Source organism: Triturus cristatus, chromosome 5_1, assembly GCF_964204655.1.
Source record: "Triturus cristatus chromosome 5_1, aTriCri1.1, whole genome shotgun sequence".
Classification (NCBI taxonomy): domain Eukaryota; kingdom Metazoa; phylum Chordata; class Amphibia; order Caudata; family Salamandridae; genus Triturus; species Triturus cristatus.
In genome coordinates, this window is record NC_140587.1 from 200,441,676 (window position 1) to 200,466,549 (window position 24,874).

Sequence of the window (24,874 nt, forward strand, 5' to 3'; positions counted from 1 at the left end):
TACATCTGATACCGATCCACGGAACAGAGCCCTATTCAATTCATCTAACTTTATTGCTGGACTTTTAGCAAAATACAACCGTCTCACAAACTTTCTCATTTCAGTATGATGAACAGCCAGCATCCTAAAATGATGGAAAACACTATTACACACTTTTCTAGATAGACAAGCCAGAGAATGACCCTGCAAACCAGCATTCTCTCTCACTCTGCATGGATCTAGACTTTGAAGCACCTTAATCTTCTGTTTTACACTTTTTTTACTATATTCTCTTAGAAACTCACGAAATGTATCAATAGATTCCTGACGCACAGTGCAAATACTACTACAATTCCAAGTGTACACTGGGGCTTTAGGACGTCTCCCCATAGCCTCATCCGCCATCACTTGTACCTCATCTCTTGGAACCATTATCTCCTTCTCCATTATGCAACCATTTTTCACTTCATAAGCACGACCTCTGGTGTCAACTGCATGCAGCAAACTATTACTTTGAAAATAACTCTCCTCATTAAAAAAAGGTTCACTACTTGAACTATGCATCCATTTTCCTAAAAACACTTTACAAAAGTTTGTTCTTTTCACTACTCTTTTCCTTTTGCTTTGTGATTTCAGTACATTAACCATTTTATCTAATGTACGCATCCTATTCAAAATTAAAATGAATAGTTTCCTTTTTAATTCTAATGCCTTTGCTGCAATGGCTTCAATTTCTTTTTTTCTCTTGTAATATTTTGCCTTTTTCTTATATTTCTTCACATCCTTTATCAAATTGGACATAACTCTTCTCTGAAACATTTTTCTACGTATCTCTTTAAACGCTGTTTTTCTGTTTAAGTTAATCTTTGTTATTGCAGAAGGTATATTTGCATTAACTAAATTCTCAATTTTTTCCTGTTCTTTTCTTTTGAAAACATTCTTTCCAGTACAGACATTTTGTACATTTTTCCTTTTTTTGAAGATGTTCTTTAAAAAATCTTTTGTCTGCTTACCAGAAGACTTTCTCTTTTCCCCAACATGAGCATCTCCAACTAACTTAGGTCCTCCAGTTGTCTTCAAATATAGGTTTTTTTTGTGGTTTTTCGTTACTCTGGATTTTGTAGGCATCTTAAATTTTGCTCACTGCTCTTCAGCAATACCTGAAAAAAACTAAAAAAAAATTCCTTTTTTATATTTAAATATTTTACTACATTTTTATGATCTTTTCAAATCTTAAAATACTAAGTACCCCTTTCCTAGAAGTGAAAATCACAATAACACATTCACAAATTAAATATCTAAAAACAATTCCTGTGTGCACACAGAGTCATGCTTTGAAATTAGGCAAAAAACGAAATTTCTTTGCCAATTGGAAAGCACACATTCTACTACTTTTTTGGCAAGTAATAAGTACTTTTACAGTCTGACACATTTTGAATCCACTTTTCAGATTCTGATAAAAGCACATGTCCAAACTGCTTTTTGAGACCAGCACCATGTGTAACCTGGGTGACTGACTACACTCCAGCAAGGGCAACCAGCCTTAGTGATGCTAAATGTATTTGCATTACTAAGTGCAACCTCAAACCCCACTCGGTTGTGAATACTGTGCATGATTCCACAGGATAAGCAGCTGGGTGTATGCTAAGAGTCTGCTTCTGCATAAAAAAATAGCTCCCCCTTTCCATCTAATGCAAATGTAAAATCACCAGAGCAATACCAAACAGATTTCTGAGACCAGCAACATGTGTAACCTGGGTGACTGACTACACTCCAGCAAGGGCAACCAGCCTTACTGATGCTCAATGTATTTGCATTACTGACTGCAACCTCAAACCCTAAAAGTATTCCTCATTTATACCACTACACCTTAATTTATGGTGAAAACATAGTCCATATTATTTTACATGTTTTTATTTGCATTATTAAGTGCAACCTCAAACCCCACTCAGTTATGAATACTGTGCATAATTCCACAGGATAAGCAGCTGGGTGTGTGCTAAAAGTCTGATTTTGCATAAAAAAATAGCTCCCCCTTTCCTACTAATGCAACTGTAAAATTACCAGAGCATAACGCAATACATCTCTGCCTGTAATTCCTCTTTGCACACAGAGTCATGTTTTCATATTAGTCTGAAAACGTAATTTCTTTGCCAATTTGAAACCACACTTACTACTCTTTTTTTTGGCAAGTGATAAGTACTTTTACCCTCTGACACATTTTAAATCCACTTTTCAGATTCTTAAAAAAGCACATGTCCAAACTGCTTTTTCAGACCAGCAACATGTGTCACCTGGGTAACTGACTACACTCCAGCAAGGGCAACCAGCCTTAGTGATGCTGAATGTATTTGCATTACTGACGGCAATCTCAAACCCCACTCGGTTGTGAATACTGTGCATGATTCCACAGGATAAGCAGCTGGCTGTGTGCTAAAAGTCTGCTTCTGCACAAAAAAATAGCTCCCCCTTTACATCTAATGCAAATGTAAAATCACCAGAGCAATACGCAATAAATCTCTGCCTGTAATTCCTCTTTGCACACAGAGTCATGTTATCATATTAGTCAAAAAACAAAATTTCTTTGCCAATTTGAAAGCACACTTTCTACTCTTTTTTTTGGCAAATGATAAGTACTTTTACAGTCTGACACATTATGAATCCACTTTTTAGATTTTTAAAAAAGCACATGTCCAAACAACATTTTCAGACCAGCAACATGTGTAACCTGGGTGACTGAGTACGCTCCAGCAAGGGCAACCAGCCTTAGTGAAGCTGAATGTATTTGCATTACTGACTGCAACCTCAAACCCCACTCGGTTGTGAATACTGTGCATGATTCCATAGGATAAGCAGCTGGTTGTGTGCTAAGAGTCTGCTTCTGCATAAAAAAATAACACCCCCTTTCCATCTAATGCAAATGTAAAATCACCAGAGCAATACCAAACAGCTTTCTGAGACCAGCAACATGTGTAACCTGGGTGACTGACTACACTCCAGCAAGGGCAACCAGCATTAGTGATGCTGAATGTATTTGCATTACTAAGTGCAACCTCAAACCCCACTCGGTTGTGAATACTGTGCATGATTCCACAGGATAAGCAGCTGGGTGTGTGCTAAAAGTCTGCTTCTGCATAAAAAAATAGCTCCCCCTTAACATCTAATGCAAATGTTAAATCACCAGAGCATAACGCAATAAATCTCTGCCTGTAATTCTTCTTTGCACACAGAGGTGCCGATTACGATCCGGTAAAAACCGGGTACGAACCGTCGGTCGGAGCGTATTCTCCGTCCGACTCGTACCCGGTTGTAAAACATTACAAACATGGAATTACGATTCGCACGGAAACACCATTTCCGTACGAATCGTAAAAAACACCGACCGACGAAAATATGCATACGAATGTGATCCGGGAATGCTGCGACGTGACGTCGGGACGCTTCTAGGCAACGTTTCACGACCCAGGAATTACGATTCGAACCGACAGCAGTCCGGACGGCAATATTTTCACGGCACCCAAAAAGTGCCGCAAATGCGAAGTACGGCGCGAAACGACCAGAGTAGGTGGCCCGGTAAGCGCCGTACCCCCCCCCAGCCCCCGCATGTACGCGCCGTACCCCCCCCAGCCCCCGCATGTACGTCTCGAACCCCCCCGTGTATGTACACCCGAGTACGTGTCGAACCCCCCCGTGTATGTACACCCGAGTACGTGTCGAACCCCCCCGTGTATGTACACCCGAGTACGTGTCGAACCCCCCGTGTATGTACACCCGAGTACGTTCGAGTCGTACCCCCACCCGTGTATGTACGGTGCGTACGCGCTGGGGGTACGCACCGTACATACACGGGTGGGGGTACGACTCGAATGTACTCGGGTGTACATACACCGGGGGGGTTCGACACGTACTCGGGTGTACATACACGGGGGGGTTCGACACGTACTCGGGTGTACATACACGGGGGGGTTCGACACATACTCGGGTGTACATACACGGGGGGGTTCGACACGTACTCGGGTGTACATACACGGGGGGGTTCGACACGTACTCGGGTGTACATACACGGGTGGTTCGACACGTACATGCGGGGGCTGGGGGGGGGTTCAACACGTACATGCGGGGGCTGGGGGGGGTACTGTGCGTACATGCGGGGGCAGGGGGGGTACGGCGCGTACATGCGGGGGCTGGGGGGGGTACGGCGCGTACATGCGGGGGCTGGGGGGGTACGGCGCGTACATGCGGGGGCTGGGGGGGGAAAGGTACGTACCGGGCACCTGTTTGGACGTCTCCATGGTTGTTATAGGAGTTCGGTGCGGACGGTCTTTTAACCATACGGTTGTACATTCGGACGCCCGGGACGGATCGTGATTCCCCGGTCGGACTTCGCTTTTCACGTTTGTACGGTAAATCGTACGAGGACGTGTCGGACACTTTTTCCGACCCGAGGACGTGTGGGGAATTATTCCCAATGCGATTCGTATGGTCTTTTTCCCATACGAATCGTGATTGCCAGTTCGTACGGCACTTGAACGATTCGTACGGTAAAAAGACCGGATACGAGTCGCACAGGGAATTTTTTAACCGGATCGTGATCGGCACCAGAGTCATGTTTTCATATTAGTCTGAAAACGTAATTTCTTTGCCAATTTGAAACCACACTTACTACTCTTTTTTTGGCAAGTGATAAATACTTTTACAGTCTGACACATTTTAAATCCACTTTTCAGATTCTTAAAAAAGCACATGTCCAAACTGCTTTTTCAGACCAGCAACATGTGTAACCTGGGTGACTGAGTACACTCCAGCAAGAGCAACCAGCCTTAGTGATGCTGAATGTATTTGCATTACTGACTGCAACCTCAAACCCCACTCGGTTGTGAATACTGTGCATGATTCCACAGGATAAGCAGCTGGCTGTGTGCTAAGAGTCTGCTTCTGCATAAAAAAAATGCTCCCCCTTTACATCTAATGCAAATGTAAAATCACCAGAGCAATACGCAATAAATCTCTGCCTGTAATTCCTATTTGCACACAGAGTCATGTTTTCATATTAGTCAAAAAACGAAATTTCTTTGCCAATTTCAAAGCACACTTACTACTCTTTTTTTTGGCAAGTGATAAGTACTTTTACAGTCTGACACATTATGAATCCACTTTTCAGATTCTTAAAAAAGCACATGTCCAAACAACATTTTCAGACCAGCAACATGTGTAACCTGGGTGACTGACTACACTCCAGCAAGGGCAACCAGCCTTAGTGATGCTGAATGTATTTGCATTACTGACTGAAACCTCAAACCCCACTCGGTTGTGAATACTATGCATGATTCCACAGGATATGCAGCTGGCTGTGTGCTAAGAGTCTGCTTCTGCAGAAAAAAATACCTCCCCCTTTCCATCTAATGCAAATGTAAAATCACCAGAGCAATACCAAACAGCTTTCTGAGACCAACAACATGTGTAGCCTGGGTGACTGACTACACTCCAGCAAGGGCAACCAGCCTTACTGATGCTGAATGTATTTGCATTACTGAGTGCAACCTCAAACCCTTAAAGTATTCCTTATTTATACCAGTACACCTTAATTTATCGTGAAAACATAGTCCATATTATTTTACATGTTCCTCACATTTAAATTTCTCCCAAAACAGAAAATGATCAACACAACTGCAACAAAAGGAATTCCAATTCTATTATTAATTTCTTAATTTACCATATACATCCCCTCTCAAACTCTAAACTCACCTTTAAAATTAGTTAGTTGTGAAAGAAATGTGGCACTCAAAAAGCAGATTATCAGAGCCAGGATCTCTGTTCTGTACACCTCTCTCCTCTCAGCAGAACCAGATAATGGCAAACTTTCCCTCTCTTTTTCCACACATATACATGTAAGTTTCAAATCTCAGTGCTTCCCCCTTTTTTTCAAATGTAATCACACATTTCTATTGGTTGAAAACCAACCCTTTTCCAAAAGTACCCTTCACCCAACTTGACTTCTGCCTAGTACCCTTCCCCCAACTTGACTTCTGCCTGCTACCATAGCAACAGCTCTTGAAACACTGCTGTGCAGAGTTAGGTCAGAAGTTCACCAAACAATGTTTCATTTCCAAAGAGCAGGAGTGCTTGACTTTTCAAACCTAACAGCAAATCCATAGTACTGTTCTTTGGTAACACATTTTTCTGTACCAATACAAAACATGCTTCTATAAATTTACACATACAGCCTAGTTTTTATTCTAGAATGGTATGAAACAGCCAATCAGTTTAAAAAAAAAAAAATATGTATGCCTCCATTTCCAAACTGTCTTTCATTTCTTTTTACCATTCTACTGAATTACACCTCCTGAGTGCATCCAGTTCTCCTTTGAAGATGTTCACAGTGTGGATTGTAGGGCACAGCCATGTCTTCTGGAGTGAAAAGTATGCAGAGAAAACAGGTATGGTGAGAGACCTTGCTTTGTAAAATGTAGACATTAAATGGATTGGTCAGAGAGGGTTAAAGTGGCACCAATTGATGCCATTGGTGAAATCCTTCATGCAAATCCAACACCCTGACCTCATAATAGTGCACTGTGGTGGCAATGACCTAGGCACTTTGACTGGGGTAGGTCTGGAAATGCTTATGAAGGAGACCTTTGCACAACTGTTTTCACTTTTCCCTAAAACTGCCTTTGTGTTTTCTAACATATGCCAAAGGCAAAAATGGAACTGGTCCAATCATTTCTGTCCACAGATTGACAAAGCAAGAAAGCACGTCAACAAATCTGTTTCTGCTTTCCTCCGAGACTATGGTATGGGTTCCATTTACCACAACAACTTGCGTTACGACATGCAAGACATTTATAGAGGAGATGGTGTGCACTTCAATGATGAAGGGAACAGAGTCTTCCTCTTGAACCTTAGACTCTGCATCGGTACTTACTTGTAGGTACCAATAAAAAATCACTTCATAAACACAACGGCTCTTTTTAGAGCCCCCTAATATCTAAACACTTAAATCTGCATTTCATTTCTTTTTTTATTTTTTTTTTACCGTACGCGTACGTTGAGCTTACCGTACGCGTACCCCGCGATTTTTTTTAAAATTAATAAATGGTTTTTTTGTACTTTTCTGTCCTTCTTTGACCCCCTTTTAAATGTTATGGGGTCTGTAACTCTATTCCTTGCCCCCTTTTCAAGTTATCACCCTTTTTTTCCTGAGTGAAACACACAAAATGGCGGCCGCCGCTTCCTGGTTTCGACCGATTCGAATGTTTACTAAGATCTAAGAGCCAATCAGAATCGCGCTCGCGCACGTCACCGTATGCGTACGGTAAGCGCACCGTAAGCGCACCGTAAGCTGGCTCAGATATATATATTGATTTAAAGGTTATTTTCTCAGAATCTACTGAACAGATTTACACCAAACCTACAAAAGGCACTTCCTTGACCTGAGGACTACCTCTCTGCCAAATTTCATTAAATTCTGTTCAGCCGTTCGGGCTGTAGCTCTGTCTAAAGGTCCTATGGAAAAATGCATGGGAAAAACGCGTTTTGGGACCCCCCTTTTATCTCAGCCCCCGCTTGACGAATCCCCCCGAGACTTTCAGGGTAGGAGCGGAGCTCAACGCCCCACCTATTTTGAGAATTTCGCGAGGATTCGTCGACCGGCGCCAAAGTTATTCAAAATAGAATGTTGCGGATTTCCTATGGTAAGAGGGTCCTAACTATAACTACCTACTGGTGACCGCCAGTAGGTAATATATATATATACATATATATATATATATATATATATATATATATATATATATATATATATATATTCACTTAAAAAACCATAGGTTTCACACATGTTATAGTTAGGTGGACATTTCACTCGTAAAAAACCAATGAAATTCCCCCGTTATAGTTAGTTCAGATAACTATAACTCGCGCGCCCGCAATCCACTACTCATGACGTCACATATTACATCACTCATGACATGGTCAGTGGCATCACTCATGACATCACTGATGACATCATCCTTGTGATAGAGTGGCGGTTGTGCGAGTTATAGTTATCTGAACTAACTATAACGGGGGAATTTCATTGGTTTTTTACGAGTGAAATGTCCACCTAACTATAACATGTGTGAAACCTATGGTTTTTTAAGTGAATTTGCAAGGTTTTTTAAATGCTAATTCCTAACTATAACGTGTGTGAAACCTATGGTTTTTAAGTGAATTTGTACAGTTTTTTAAATGCTAAGTTATGTATGTATTATAATATTTTTTTTAAAGGTTTTTCACCGTGCGTGCACCATGCGCGCACCCCGCGATTTAAAAAAAAAAAAAAAATGTTTTTTTCACCCTTCGGTGTCCTTCAGGGACCCCCTGACAAAGGCTAGGGGGTCAGGAACTCTCTACCCTGCCCCCTTTTCACGTTTGCCACCTCTCTTTTTCAGTGTCGCACCCAAAACAAACAAAATGGCGGACAACACTTCCTGATTTCGACCGATTCGAATGTTGACTGACATGTAACCACCAATCAGAATTAAGCTCGCTCACGGCACGGTGCGCGCACGGTGCGCGCACGGTGCACGCATATAGATATTTATGTACTTTTAACTGTAATTTTGTCAGGAACTACTGTACAGATTGACTCCGTATATGCAAAAGGCACATGCCTGACTTGAGGACTACCTCTCTGCCAAATTTCAAGTAATTCTGTTCAGCCGTTCGGGCTGTACCTTCGACTAAAGGTCATATGGAAAATAACATGGGGAAAACGTGTTTTGGGACCCCCCTTTTTTCTCGGCCCCCGCTTGACGAATCACCCCGAGACTTTCAGGGTAGGAGCTGAGCGGAGCGCCCCATTAGTTTTGAAAATTTCGCGAGGATTCATCAACCGGCGCCAAAGTTATTCAAAATAGAATTTTTAGATTTCCTATGGAAATACGGTCCTAACTATAACTATCTACTGGCGACCGCCAGTAGATAATATATATATATATCTTCCACAATGTGCCACTGCTATTAAAGACAACAACCAATGGTAATTTATGGTCTGGGAGGTATTGCATTGCAGAGACCTTATTTTGATTCCAGCCTCCACAGTCCTGAAGTGAACCACTCCTCTTTGGGGGACCCATTGCTTTTAAAAATCCATTCCACAATAGAATAATTAAAAGGTGACCGGCATTCTTTATTTAGATTTCTTTACTTGCTTAAAGTGTTTCGGAGCACAGCTCCTTGCTCACAGGCTGCCATGGTGCACGCAGTATCGTTGAAGGTGTTATTCTCCACGGGGCATATTCTCAAGGACCTATCGCCAAGTTAGCGGCACTTTATCGCAGCCAAAGTCACGATACCTTTTCCCCCCATTCACAAGCTGGTGCAACTAGCCAATATCACCAGTTTTCCGGCGATAGCATCTGCAAAAATCATCACCACAGATTACCCTGGCAACTATCGCTGATGAGATACAGAGTAGGCGTTCCCGAGCAAAAAGCCGCGACAACACCACTCCGCAACATTCTCAACGACCAGCCAGATCGGTGATAAGATCTCAAAAGATGCGGTAAGGCGCGTTAGCAGCAGGAAATTAACACCTGCTCTGACCTGGTGCAAAGTCGGACGACAACCGGCGCCAGAAAAAGGAGCCCAGCCCACAACCACATCTGAAGACCAACAGATGCCATGGAGCCACTGATCATGCAGCTTGGAGCCTCAACAGGGCCACAACACCCACCGCCAAGACCCCCAGGACAACCACAGAGGCAGCGTGGATAAGGACAGTGAACCCTCAGGAAACGCACCAGCCTCACAGACCTAACACCAGACAATGTCATTGCCCACTACAGGCTCAAACCGACAACCATCCTACGCATCCTGACCATCATTGCCCACAAGCTGATGGTACCAACACAGCGGACAACCAACATTCCACCTCAGACAAAGCTGCTGGCTGTGCTGCACCTGATGGGCTCTGGTTCCTCCCAATCCCACAACACCAGAGTCAGATGAGTCTCACAGCCAGCCCCATCCAAGTTCCTCACACCTGTCCTGGATGCCATCATCGGCTTGGCACCCCAGTACCCATACATCCCCCGCAATGCGCAGGAACAGCTGTAGACCAAGCAAGGACTATACGCCATAGCTGGATTCCCGCATGTGTTGGGGCAATTGACTGCACACATGTCCTACTTGTGCCTCCTGCCAACACTGCACACAATTACCTCAACAGAAAGCACACACCTTCCATCAATGTGCAGGCAACAGTGGACCACCGGGGACTCCTTGATCTTCCAACAGTCCATCATCAACCAGTGCTTCCAGGATGGCACCAATGGGAATGCACTGCTCGTTGGGAATTACCAAATAAAGACACCACACACCTCAACTCCACAATCATGCAACTCACATCTCCGGCAATGCACACATTACAAAATCACATACAACATGCCAAACAACATGCCCACCCAACCGACACGAAAGCACAACTTACTGTGGCAACTTGGGCTAGCCATGTACATGAGCCTTTAACGGCATGGCACCTCAGCCACACAATAGCAGAATGTGGGGAGAGGTGGGAGCCAGACATGTGCGAAGGAGGCAAGTGACCCATGAATGAGAGTGTACACAATGCCAATTGTGGCAGAGATGTGCTGGACAGACTGCAATATGCATACCACAGACATATCCATATCTAAATGCACTGCTGGTGTTTGGAGTGTAGTGGACAGTGGACGCAACCATGTCACCCCAGCCAGTGGGGAAGATCGCAGAAATGTTCCTTGTGACGTTCCCACCTGTAAGCGTGTGCGGAGTGGGCTGGCCCGGCGTATGCCAGGCCAGCGTAGGGGTGTGAATTAAAAGCATCTAGCTCTGGGTGTGGTTCTCTTCTGGAATGCCCAACGTGTCTGCCAGGGCAGCGCCTCCAACCCCACCACAAGGCCAACGCCGTCGCCTTGAGCGGTGTTGTCTGTGATCCTGTGAGCCTGCTGTACCCAGGGGCTGCTGGTCCCTGAACCCGTCTTGGCCACCCCTGCGCAGCCAGGCCTCAATGCTCACCTGCCGACACCAGTGTGTGCCAAAGAGGGCGAACTTCATGCCAGCGCAAGCTCCAAGCCCGAGGCCCGTGACCTGCAGCCTACTCAGACCATCATGGCCTAGCCGACACAGGCCCGCTGTACTCCTTTCTCGTTGATGTACTCTACTGCTGCCTCCGGCCTACACTACAATCAAGTAGGTCACACATATGGAACTGAGTCTTGATTATACAATGGCTGAGTACACATATCAATGCAGAGTTTAAACCTCTATACTCCCTTCGATGTGGTGACACCAAGTTTGTGCATAGCATCCCAACCAAACTTGTCTGTGGGCCCTTGATGACTACGCCTTCGGCCTACACTGCGGATCAGCAGGCCTCACACCAATCCTATCAAGTCTGTACCAGGCAGGACACGGCATTGTCGCTGGCTGAACACCCACTCAGCTCTTGTGCTTCTACCTCCGTCAGCCACAAGTCATCACCACATGTAATTTCAATGTTGTGTGTTAGAGTTCCAGGCGGAGCTTGCTGAACAGCAGTTGGCCCGCGCTGACTGCTGCCTCCAGCCTACACAGCGGTCAAGTAGGTCACACATGTGGAACTGAGTCTTGAAAATGCAATGGCAGAGTACACACTTTATGGTAGATTTTATGTCACTGTACTCCCTTCAATGTGGTGCCACCAACTCTGTGCCTAGCATCCGAACGACATCTGTCTGTGATCCCATGCTGACTACTGCCTTCGGCCTACACTGAGGTCGAGTAGGTCGCACACTTGGAACTGAGTCATGATTTGTGTATGGCAGAGTTCATATCATTGGACGCAAGGAGAGGAGTAAGAGGAAGATGTGGTTCAGTCCAGAGGAAAAAAGGATCATCATTACAGAGATGATCGAACACTGCCAACAACTGCTCTGGTGTCACTAAATCTGTGCATCGCGAGCCAAGGACACGTGGCTGTGGTCCCCTGCTGACCGCTGCCTCGGGCCTACATTGCGATCGAGTAGGTCACACATTGGGAACTCAGTCTTGATTTATTTATGGCAGTTTTTATATCATTGTACTGGCCTCATCACAGACTGCATCCCCATTCAGCTCCGGTGCCACTAAGTCTGTTCCCCGTTATCCATGGACACTTTATGGTTGAACTTTGTTGGCAACTGAGTCTATGGACTGGGGGTTTTCTTCATCATCATGTTGGTGATACTGACTTTGTGGCAATAAACGAGGCTGTAGCATTCCACTCCTCCATTTGCTGCTTCCAGCCAGCTACTTCCCTCTGCATCATGCCCTGGGGGACACCTTCCACTGTCCCCCGCAACCCTCCGCTTTCGACATCAACAAGGGCCCACTCAGCTCGCATGGCCCTATCTCACTGCACCACAAGTCACCGTCCCGTGGCAGTGTGCCTGTGCCGGCCACAGTGCATCCAGGGCCACTAACACTGTGCAGCTCAAGTCATGGACCCTGTCTGATAGAATATTGAATATTGGATGGCCTGTGGCTCAATGGACTGGGGGTCATCAATGCCATGTGTCTGTGGCCCTGCGCTGTCCACTGCCTCTGGCTTCAAGTGCGGTCCACCTGGGCTCACACATCAAATCGAGTCCTGACCTGCCCGGACGTCGCATCATCGCAGGATACACACGCCACCACTGCCAGGACCAACTCCATACAACAGGTGCCAGAGTTGGAGATGTCTTGCTGCCAGACTATCAGAGTTGCTCACACCTGTCGTGGGTGCCATCATCAGCTTGATACCCGGCTCAGCTCTTCAGGTGCCACTAACTCAGTGCTGCACAACTCATGGACCATTCTGGTTGCATATTGGGTGAACACTGTAATTTCTCCGGCTACCACCATGATGCTTCACAGTTGTTTATGTTTTGCTGGTGTTTTTTGTTTCCGCATTAATCGTGATCACTGTTCAAGTTGTTGCCAGCACCAATGACTCCATTAGGGCTGGCTTACACTCACCCCACACACATCCAGCACAGGTGTCACTGTACATGTGACCCTAGCAATAAAGGTGTTGAGCGCACGTGACCATAGCCATTTCAACTAACTATCTGAGTGTATCCATGTGCTCATGATATATGCATTAGGGCCCGGGGCCCTACAACATTACCTTGTGCCGTGTACAGCGGACGCAGCCATGTCACTTCAGGCAGTGGACTGGGCCGGTGTACACCAGTCCAGCGTGGGGGTGTGGATGATTGTCCCGTGGCTCTGGGTTTGGTTCAGTACTGGAAATGTGCAAAGGCATGTGTCTCTGTTGCAGTGTGGGTCTCTGTTTGGGAGTGTAGGTGGTCCGTGATGGGACAGACACCCACGTATGTGATCTAGTTTGGCTTTCTTGAGGTAGAACCCTACCCGCACCTGTTCAGCCACCCCAGCCGTGGTGGTGGGTGCGTCCAGCTGTGTGGTCTGTGCAGGGGGTGGGGTATCCTCGATGCAGCTGAGCTGCCCTGATCCTAGAGGTCAATTGCCTAAGATGTCCACAAACTGTTGTAGGGTGTCGGTGTCGGAAGTGTGGCGGTCCTCTTCAACATCACAGTAGAGTTGTCTGGTCTGCTCTGCTGGAGGTGTTGTTTGTCCCTCTGTAATGTGAAGGGGAGATTCTTGTTGACATTGTGTTGGCATGTATGTTGACACATTGTTCAAGTTTACATACAGACTGCATGATAATGTACATTGTTTGGGAGGAGCGGACTATTTGATGCAGGACAGTGGACATTTGGACTACATGACGTAGGTGAGGTTGTGTACGTACATTTGCATGTCACAGTTTCCTGCTATATCAGATGTAATTGGCCATTTTCTATGTACAAGCGGACCCAGTTGTGTCCTCTGTTCTGCAGTGTAAGTGTTGCACTGTGTACCACATTGTCGTCCATGTGGATGTGCTGTCATTGCTATGTGTGTGTGCTGCATTGTGGGAGAGTCGCCCCTGCAGCTGTGATTTTGCTGCCACTTATCCTTTGGAGGCGGTGTGTCTTTGACTTTTGTACTTTTAAGGTGCTGTGATATTGACGACTTTGGTCATTTGTGCTCTTGGACGGTTTTTATACTCTTGTGCATTGTTTGTCTGCAGATGTACTATTGACGTCAGTGGTTGTTTGTGCAGGTGGATGTGTCAGAGTGTGACCTGCTCCTTTACGGATGTGATCCAGACTCAGCCACCTTAGTGTTGTGGCGTGCACAATGTCATGGTGATTTTACTCCAGCCATGCTGCTCATCATGTAGTGTCACTTGCATTGTCAGTGTGGCTCACAAATATGCATCTTTGCTGTGTTTCGCATGGGTGCATTGTGTGTTGTGGAATTGGTGATGTGTGGGGTGGGACCCCTTTGGGCACATGGCGGATGGGGGCCTAATTGATGTTTGTATGTGTGCTGCAGTGTGCCACAGGGATCTGGGACATGACCCAGGGTCATTGTGGGGGTGCGGTGTGCTACACGTCATTATGCATGTGTGCCATTGTGCCCGTCACCCCCCGTTCGCCCAGTCCCTGTTCGTCACTCACCCTGTTGATGTTGTGTCAGGTCATGTCAAGCAGTGTCCGGACTCCTAACTCCATGCACCGTCTCCATACTGATGACTGTGGCCACCATTTGCTCCAGCTCCTCCTGTGGTTCAGGACTCCCACCTCCATTCGCCATTGCTGCCTTCCTGTTGGCAGAGGGTTTCTGCTTGGTTTGGCTTTTCACATCATGCCAGCACATCTTGGCATCCTCGACACTCCGACTGCATTCACAATGGAATGCCATTTTTCTATCTGTGTTGCCAATGACACGGTGGAGGTGACGGACAGTTGTTGTTAGTGTTCTGTCACCTCCATGATGACGATCCGGTTGTCATGCGGACTGTACCCCGTCTTTATCTTCCTCTTCTCCTTGGCCTTCCACGACCCCGAGGTTCCTTCTGGTGGTCTATGGGACTTGTGGAGTTCGCGTTGACCTGGGCACTAGGTCCGGGGGCATCCATGTTGCTAGTCTGCTTAGTGCATTTTCCTGCATGACGCATGGGAATTGCAGGGATGTCGCTGGTTATCACTGATTTTTGTATCGCGATTGGCCTCATCGCAACTTTTTTTGCGTTCGTGCTTCGCATTTTTGCGGCGTCGCGTTGATTTTAACGCCGTCATTTGACATGTTATCGTGGGACTATCGCATGGTGCCGCCGGGTTGAGAATACTATGTTAACACGGCGTTGTTTTCCTGCGATAGACTGCGATATGCAAGTTGCGTTAAGCTAATTTTGCGATGATTATCACACGTTCTTGAGAATATTCCCCCACATGTTTAATTGCTTCCTTTTACCATGCTGAGATAGAAAGGGTCAAAGTCTTTTTCCATTTCTGGACGGCACTGTTCTAATCCTATGCTTAAAGACTTTGATAGAAAAGCAGACATTTGAGGTGAACAAATTTAGAGTGTCCTGGTATTGAGTATGCTCTATACAGGAGCTGCTTGCCACCTAAACTTGAGAGCTACCCAGAATCCTCTGATTCATTTTTTGCATAATTTATGTGTCGCTCTATGCCTGAAAGGGTATTGCTTTGATTTGTACTGGGTGCCCTCTTGTGTCTGGACAAAGCTTTACCTCTCTGATGAGCTCTAATGAGAGCAAAACACGCCAGGGTTTGCTTTTATTCATTTCAGGTTGGCTTGGATGCTATTTTACCAATCCAAAGCTGTAATACTGTGCCTGGAGTGGTAAAAGTCTTTGGTCATTTTACAGCTCGGCATGGATAGCACTGTGCTAATCCTATGCTTAAAGACTTTGCTGTAGAAATGGCAAAATATTTTGTCCCTTTCTATCTCAGCGTGGATGGCACTGTGCTAATCCTATGCTCAAAGACTTTGATAGAAAAGCAGACATTTGAGGTGAGCACATTTAGAATGTCGTTGGTGTTGAGGGTACTCAATTCAGGAGCTTCTTTCCACCTAAACTTGAGAACTACCCAGAGTTCTCTGTTTCTTTTGTGCATAATTTATTCATCACTCTATGCCTGAAAGGGTATTGTTTTGATTCATACTGGGTGCTCCCTTGTGTCTGGACATAGCTATACCTCTCTAATGAGCTATAATGAGAGCAAAACACATGTCAGAGGTTTATTTTATTCAATTCATGTTAGCTTGCATGGTGTTCTGCCAATCCAAAGAAGTAATACTGTGCCTGGAGTGGTAAATGTTTTTGGTATAGTGCTAATCCTATGCTTAAAGACTTTGCTGTAGCAAAAACTGCTGAATGGAATTTCACCAAATTTGGCAGGAAGCTAGACCTTATTCCACAGATTGTGCAGTTTAAAAATAGAGCATTCTGATTAGCCCTTGGATTTTTATTTCCATTGGTCCATCTGGCTCCCGCGAGAGTCAGACTCCAGTGGGAGCAAGCGCTCTAACTGGCTGCCAGCAAAATGAATTTTTTTTTGCTGCGAGCCATTACAGGACTCGGAGACTGAGTCCCTGTCCCGAAAATAAAAATAAAAAAATAGTATAAGTGGGCAGGTTAGGGATATCGTGACCCCCTAGGCCCCATGGGGGAAACCCAGAAAAACCCCCCCAAAAAACACAAAAAATCACTAATAAATGCAGCAATCCTGCAAGACTCTTGTGTGATAAAAAATAAATTAAATAAAAGGCAGTCGGGCCGCATTCAATAATTATAAGCCCTGGGGAGCCTACCCTGGAGCTGTATTTTTGAAGAATAGAGGAGCTGTGTGGGCCCCCTCCCGAGCCTCCAGAAGCCCTGGTGAACCTACTTGCTGGACTAAAATGTGTTTATAGGGATAGGGGGGCCACGCTCCCTCCCAACCCTCCAGAAGCTCTCGGAATCTCACCTCTATGGCTGAATTATGAGCATATAGGTTGGGGGACCATGCGACATCCCTCCATGAGCCCATGCCAGGGAAATGAAATTGTTCAAAACAAGGGAGGTCGCGCAGGTCTTTAAAAGCCCAGGGGAGCCCACCTTCAGGGCCGATTACTTTAAGGGAGGGGTGATGCGTGGCCCCCCTTTCTGAATATTAATGTCCCTTGAGACCCCATCTCCCAGGGCTGGCTCAGATGCTATGTCCTGGGGAGCCCACCCCCAGGACATAGCAGTTTCACTGCCCACAGTGGCTTGGGCAGGTAAACCTGTGTTTGCTCTCGCTTGGTGGGAGCATTTTCAAAACTCTCACTAAGTGAGATCAAACACCAAGACCTCTCCTAGGAGGCATAAGCTTTGGAACTCCACCCGTCTGCTGAGATTTGACTTTTGATCTTTTTGCCTGCTCGCGCTGATGCGGGCAGGGATACACATCAAAATATTGGTCCCGTCCACAGGGAGCAGTATTAGGGTGGGAGCAGTGCCTGCTACTGCTGTATGTGAAGAGCTGACTGGGGCTGTGGGGCCATGAGGCTCCTCCTATAGCCCCCAGCAAGAGTATGGTGGGTGCCCTGGGTGGGCCCCAGGGCACTCACCTTTAACTGTGCAGTGCCCAAGGGGATGGGGTTCCTGGGGCCAAAATCAGCCCAGGAGGGGTGCCGTGTGCCCCCTCCCCCTAAAAGCCATCAAGGGCTCCGGGGAATGGGATCACAGGGGCCAAAATAGGCCCAAGGTAGGAGGCCATGTGCTCCATCCCCTAAAGGTCGCACCAGGCCCTGATGGATGGGGTCCCCGGGGCCAAAATTGGCCTGTGAAGGGGGGCCACATGCCACCCTCCCCTTTATTTAAAAGAATGGCCCTGGGAGATGGGGCCCCAGGACCTAACATGGGCTCAGGGAGGGGGGCCATATGCCCATTCCCCTTAATATCATGCCGGGTCCAAGGATATGATGTCCTCTAGGCCACATGCGGACCAAGGAGGGGGAGCGCATTTCCCCCTAAACGTTACATTGGGCCCGGGGAATGGGGTCCCTAGGACTGAAATCAGCCCATGGAGGGGGGCCACGTGCTTCCTCCACCAAAAATAATACCAGGCTTGGGGGATGAGGTCCAATAGGCTGAAATTGGCCTGCGGCACGAGGTCATGCGCACCCCCTCCCCTTCATTTAATTAGGTGGGCTTGAGGTGTGGGGTCCTCAGGGCTATTAACTGCTCGGGGAGGCGCCCCACTTCCCCTACAAAATACATGGCACTGAGGATGGGGTTCCTAGGGCCTAAACAGACTTGGCGAGGGGCGCAATGCGTCTCCCCCACCGCTTAAAAAAAAAGGCCCTGGTGATGGGGTCCCCAGGGTCTAAAAAGGCTTAGGGAGGGGGGCCAGAAAAAGCGATAGGTCTGGAAAGTTTTGTGAAGACCTCAAATGGGGGCAATTATTAGCAAGCAAAAATGAAAGTAATTCTGACATCTGGGAATCCTAACTATAACTAATATATACACATTACTTATTGTGGTTCAATGGGCTACATGCCAGGTAGTTATAGGAAGGACCTAGTCTCCACATGAAGAGCTTTTTTTCACTTGCCAATAACTTTGGCGTTGTTTGATGAATCCTTGCAAAATTTTCAAAACTAGTATGACACTCACTTCAGCTGCTGTATTGAAAGAATTGTGGTGATCCATCAATCGGGGGCTGAGAAAAAAAGGGGTTCCCAAAATGTGTTTTCCTATGCTAATACCCATAGAAATTTTAAACATGACTACAGCCTGACAGATACACCAAATTTGGCAGAAAAGTAGCTGTTGGTCCAGAAAGCGGCCTTATTGCACATTGGCAGAAATCCGTTCAGTAGTTTTGGAAATATTAAGGCAATCCAAAATTGTATATCTAGGGATGTGGATCCTCCGAAGATCCGAAAGTCCCTGTGTTCAAATCTGATTGGCTGCCACTTAGGACTCGGCTTCAGTTAAACCCCACAAAAAGGTAAAAAAAATGTAAAGAGGGCAAGGTAGGAATACCCTGACCTCTTAGATGTGGTGGTGGGGTCCCTGAGGGACCCGCTATGGAATTTTCTTTTTTTTAAATGCTGGATCCATAGCTTTCGCTGAAAAGAAGAAAAAAAAGCTCAGGCTCCCTCGCTTCTCTAATATTCACCTCGGGTGGGCAAGACCAGCGGGCATGGGTACTTATATAAAAGAAGGGGGTGCTTGTGAAATCGCCAGTGACTGCCACCTCCCTGGGACACTGTATAATATATAGGGGCAGGCCGTGCCCAGGAAACGCCACCTCTCTGGGGCCAACATTGTAAAATAAATGCACGGGGACCCGCATGGCCCCCATGCAGCCCTGGGGACCACCATCTCCCGGACCTCAAAGAAAATAATGAAGGGGGTCTATTGCGGATCTGCGGTCCTGGGAACCCCCACAATCTTGGAGCTTAAATAAACATTGGAAGAGTCGTGGATGGCCCTGGGGACGGCCACTCTCCAGGGCCGGCTCATGCTACCTCTCGAGGTGCCCACCCTCGGGAGGTAATTGTTCGCTTTAGCTTGGTGGGAGCTGACAATAAGGCTGTAGAGAAAGGTGTGATCAATGAAAACATTAAGAGATATCTCATATATAACAATCCCAAAAGTCCATCAATATATATGCTACCAAAAATACATAAAGACTCACAGAACCCACTGTTTCGAACTATAGTGTCAACTAAGGGTAGTATGCATGAACCGATAGGAAAATTTCTCGATCGCTATCTCCAACCAAGTGTGAGAAAAATGAGCACGTACATAAGGGATACAACGGAATTCCTAACCAAGATCAATCAGATCTCATTTGCTGAGGAAGAACAGATTCTACTATGTACAGTTGATGTAAAATCCTTGTACACTTCAATTCCCCACCAGTGGGGCGTCTAAGCAATTGAACATACACTCCTTTAAACTTATCTGAATGTGGATTTACACATTTTTTGATGGAACTTTTACATTTTACCCTATACCAATGGTACCTCCAGCTAACTGGCCACATGAATGGACAATTGGGCAGCACCAGCATATGTGAATCTCTTTATGAGCAAATTTGAGGAGGAAAACACCGTATCCATACCCCTTTGGAAATCTCACATCAAACTATTTTTAAGATACATTGACGATATCTTTATCTTATGGAATGGGTCTGAGTTGGAACTGTCTAATGCCTTAATACAATTGAATGATGTTAATGAAAGAATACAATTTTCCCATTAAATACAGGAACATCATATCACTTTTTTGGATGTTGAGATCAACAAAACCTAATTTGGATTGAAAACTGACATATTCAGAAAAAAGACGGACAGGAACAATAAACTTCACTACAATACTTTTCATCAACAATCTTCCATACTCACAATTGCTCAGAGTCAAGAGAATTGTATCCAACCCCAATACATCTAATGAACGAATGGAGAACATGCTACAAAGGTTTGTAGATCGTGGTTATCCAGAATAAGTTTTAAATAAAGCAAAACTTCGATGTAACTCAAAATCTCGTAGGGAATTACTCACAAGCTCAATTACCTCCACATAAAACCGCATGGTGATCGTATCGAAATGTTCTACCATGAGTGGCCCATTTAAGAGAATCATCAAATAACTATGGCCAATCTTAACTTTGGAACGTGACTTCAAACTACTCTTTGCGGAAAATTCTATTTTTGCCTATAAGAGAGGAAAAAACATGGGTGAGATTTTGACATGTCCCACTAAGCACATTCAACTACCTAAACCAAAAGGAACAATTCCATGCCATAACTGTAACAACTGTCCCAATATAATTCCGTGGCCGACTGCCACACATCCGAGAAAGGGCACTAAAATTGGATTGAAGGTCACTGCTACGTGTGACACCATAAATGTAATTTACTTACTGAGGGGCCCATGTGGCAAATTTTATGTTGGTAAAACTGAAAGAAAAATTAAAATCAGGCTCAACGAACACAAAAGTAATATTTGAACTAAGAATATGAAATCTGTTGTCACTGGTCATTTCCTAGAACAGAACCACAATATTAGCCAATTGAAATTTCTTGTTCTCGAAGTTGTAAATAAAAAGGAAGGTAGAGATAATCATCTACTGCAAAGAGAAAACTTCTGGATTAGACACCTGGATGCACTTAAACCCCACGGGATGAACAACAGAATGGAATTTCAATGTTATCCATAATTACCATTTCCGTTGATTGATTGACTGACAGTTCAATAACCTAGTACATTGACTAACGTTTACATGGACATTTGATATAATTGGTAGTTTTGTGGTGATTCTGTGTATACTTTTACGATGACTCTAGCCATTACTGTTTATGTTTGGGAGAGTGTATACCATGTTACTATTTGCTTTATTGCACAGAGCGCTTTGCAGTTTCAATTATTATGTCACCATTGTTAATCTATATCAGTCACATACCATCTCACAATTACACGATATTTGCCTTAATGTTACCATTTGGTTTAGCGCACAGAACTTTTTGCTTCACAACTTTAATAGTCATTTCTTGCCTTTTACCGTATACTTCAATATGGCTACCGTAGTGACTTTCTCTTTTGCAGTCTTTGAATGTAGTCCTATTACTCATTCTTAACCTGAATAGCTGTGGATAGGAGGAATATAGACATACCCGCGCCTTGTTGTAACTGACACTAACAGCACGCCGTTGTGGTGAATTTAACGAGTAAACTGAGAAACACGCTCTTTTCGGCGACTGAGTAAGTATAATTAGCATGAAACTTGTTGGACGCTAGGTTTTAACGGCATGCTGGTTTAGTTCATTCTCTCGTTAGACACTTGAGGCTCTTGTTACCTCGCCTACTTTCAAGATGGGAGCAATACTTTTTCTTTGTGAACACGCGATTAATCCTATGGATATTCACAACTCTTAAATTCACTTATGGACATATGCATTTCTTGATTTCATTTTTTATTTACTAACGTTGTCTTGCTTCGAGGAGTACATACTTTGTTCAGTTCTGTTTGACTGACGAATCAGATTATTTTCATCATATTGTGCTATCTCATATTTATTATTATTACCAACTGGTCAATTACATATATTTATGGGTAACCACCCAGTTATTATTTTTATTGCATGAACTTGATATACGCATGCTTCACTTGCACTCCAGCGCATGGACAAGTTATTTGACTATAAATCTTGGATGGAACTTTATTAAGGTCACTATAATGATCATGTCAGTCCATCAGAATCACCACTTACATCGCTACTTTTTCAATTAGTATTAAATGGAAGGATTGCTCATTGTATTTCATTTATGTTTTAGATTTATCCAGTGACGAAGGGCGAAATGCCCGAAATGCATTGGGGGTCCCAAAAACTTTGAAGGATATTATAATGCATTTTGGATGATTCTTTTGCATCATCACAGGGTTTGGATTGTGCCTAGGGCGACACACCCCATTGTGGGGGGCTATTCATTTGTGCCTGTTAGACATTCTCACAGTCACTCACAAACCTATACAAGTACACTCATAACCACTAATGCACCCAGGCCCTCTCACCATCTCTAATATACTCATACAGTGACTCTCACACCCACTCATACACACTCTGACACCCAGTCACACAATCATATAGACACTGTCACACCCACTCGTATGCTCGTACAGACACTTTCACACCCACTCTCATACCCATACAGACACACTCACACCAAATGACACACACAGACCAACGCAGTTACTCCCACTTACATATCTTTACAGATACTCTGACATCCAGTCACAGACCCATACAATCACTCACTCACCCACTCACTGACCTATACAGCCACTCACACAACACTCTCAAAGGTTACAGGTTACATTTAGGAAATAAAATTAAAATAAACATTAGAAATTCACTGAAAAAATAAAAGGTTACAGGGATGTTAAACGTAGGATATAACATTAAAAAACTGAAAAATTCACAGAAAAAAACAAAGGTTACAGGGACATTATTGTTAGGAAATAGAATTTAAAAAAACCTTAGAAATTTGCTGGAAAAAACAAAGGTAATAGGGACATTATAGTTAGGCTCAGATTTCACTTGTACTAAACAACAGAAATTCAGAAGTTATAGTTACCTCTGCTAACTATAACTTACTCTCCCACATGCACTGCTTTTGACCTCACATATTACTTCATTCATGACATGGTCAGTGACATCACTGATGACATCTCAAATTACATCACTGATGACATCACCCACAAAACTCACACACCCATACAGTTATTGACCCACCTACCTAGTCAACCATATAACACTTATGCAGCCTTTCACTCATCCATACAACCACTTACACAGCCACTCACTTACTCATACAACTTTTGTTGATATATTCTCACAAAGACACTCACTCTCCTATACAGCCACTCACACCCCAAATCACTTAACCAAACACCCACACAAACAGCTACTCACTCACCCATATACCTACTCATACACTCACTCACCCACACATACAGCCACTGACACACCCACTCAGTCACCCACAGAGTCACTCACAAAGCCACTCAGTCACTGATGCAGCCACTCACATACCTGCTCACCCACCCTTACAGCCACTCACACAGCCACTTGCTTACCCACACAGCCACTCAAACACCCACTCCCACACTGATACCGACAGTCACACAGTCTCTCAGAGGACATATGTTAGAACCACTATCACTCTATAGTAGTGCAAAAAGAATAGTAATTTAATTTATGCAGTAACTTAGTATATATCATTAAGTCTCAGAAACTTTATGAAACAAACTCACTGGATGATGTAAACATGGATGTCATTTGAGATGTCATCAGTAATGTCACTGACCATGACATGAGTGATGTAATATGTGAGGTCATAAGCAGTGCATTGCGGAGCGTAAGTTATAGTTAGTTCAGGTAATTATAAGTGCTGAATTTCTATGGTTTTGTCTGAGTGAAATCTGAGCCTAGCTATAACACCCCTGTAATCTTTGGTTTTCACAGTGATTATATATAGAAAACTCTCTCTCTCCTTATCATACAAAAGAACATGGCACTCCAGAAAAGATGGTATTTCTCAAATCTTTAGTTTCTTTGACCAACTCAGGCCACCATATTTACTCGCTTTTGATATATTTAGTGATACTTTTTTAAAAACAACATCGACAATAGGCTAGCGTCAGATTCCATTTATCCGCTCTATTTTAGACCATGCATGTAATAATCTGAAAACCCTTTAATATCCTCCCAAAAATACATATTTCACATTATAATCTGCCAAATAAATGCATAAATCAAAAAAATCCTATGTTTATAATTTTCCCTATCTTTAACATGTCAGCATGCTTAATAATCAGAGCCTGATTGGGCATAAATAATAAATATGTCATACAATATAATGCAATCAGATTGTAATTCTTATACCACTTTAAATAAATAATCCCAATGATTAAAAATGACATTATTTTTTCTTTATAGCCTACTAGCTTACTGAATCTATATTATGTTATCGAATCAATCCATCCTGCCTAAACTCTTCAATCATCTCCGCAGGCTGTGAGTCTGAAAAACATAATAAAAGAAACAGCTTTAAAATTGATAACCATTTAGAGGAAAAAGTGGCAGTTAACTCCATTGCAGTCACAAATAAAAGAAATTAAGGAAGAATATAAATTTCCTCATCAATATTCAAACCATAAGATTCCTTAAAGTCCATCTCTAAATTGTACCTGGACTTTTCCCTTCTAAGATCCTTTTCGCTGTCTCTCCCTGTTGATGGTCCCTGTTGTGGAATCGTCCTAACTAGATAATTAGCATAACTGTTTTTTATTTCCCTAAGGTGCTGGGGGACACATTTATGCACAGGAAGTATAGGGCTGCCTACATAGGACTTTGGACAATGGCAAATTAAAACATACACTGCAAATCCAGCCCTACGGTTTTTAAGAACAAAATATGAACAATGGTTCCAAAAGGGAAGCAATTATTTACATTTGAAAAA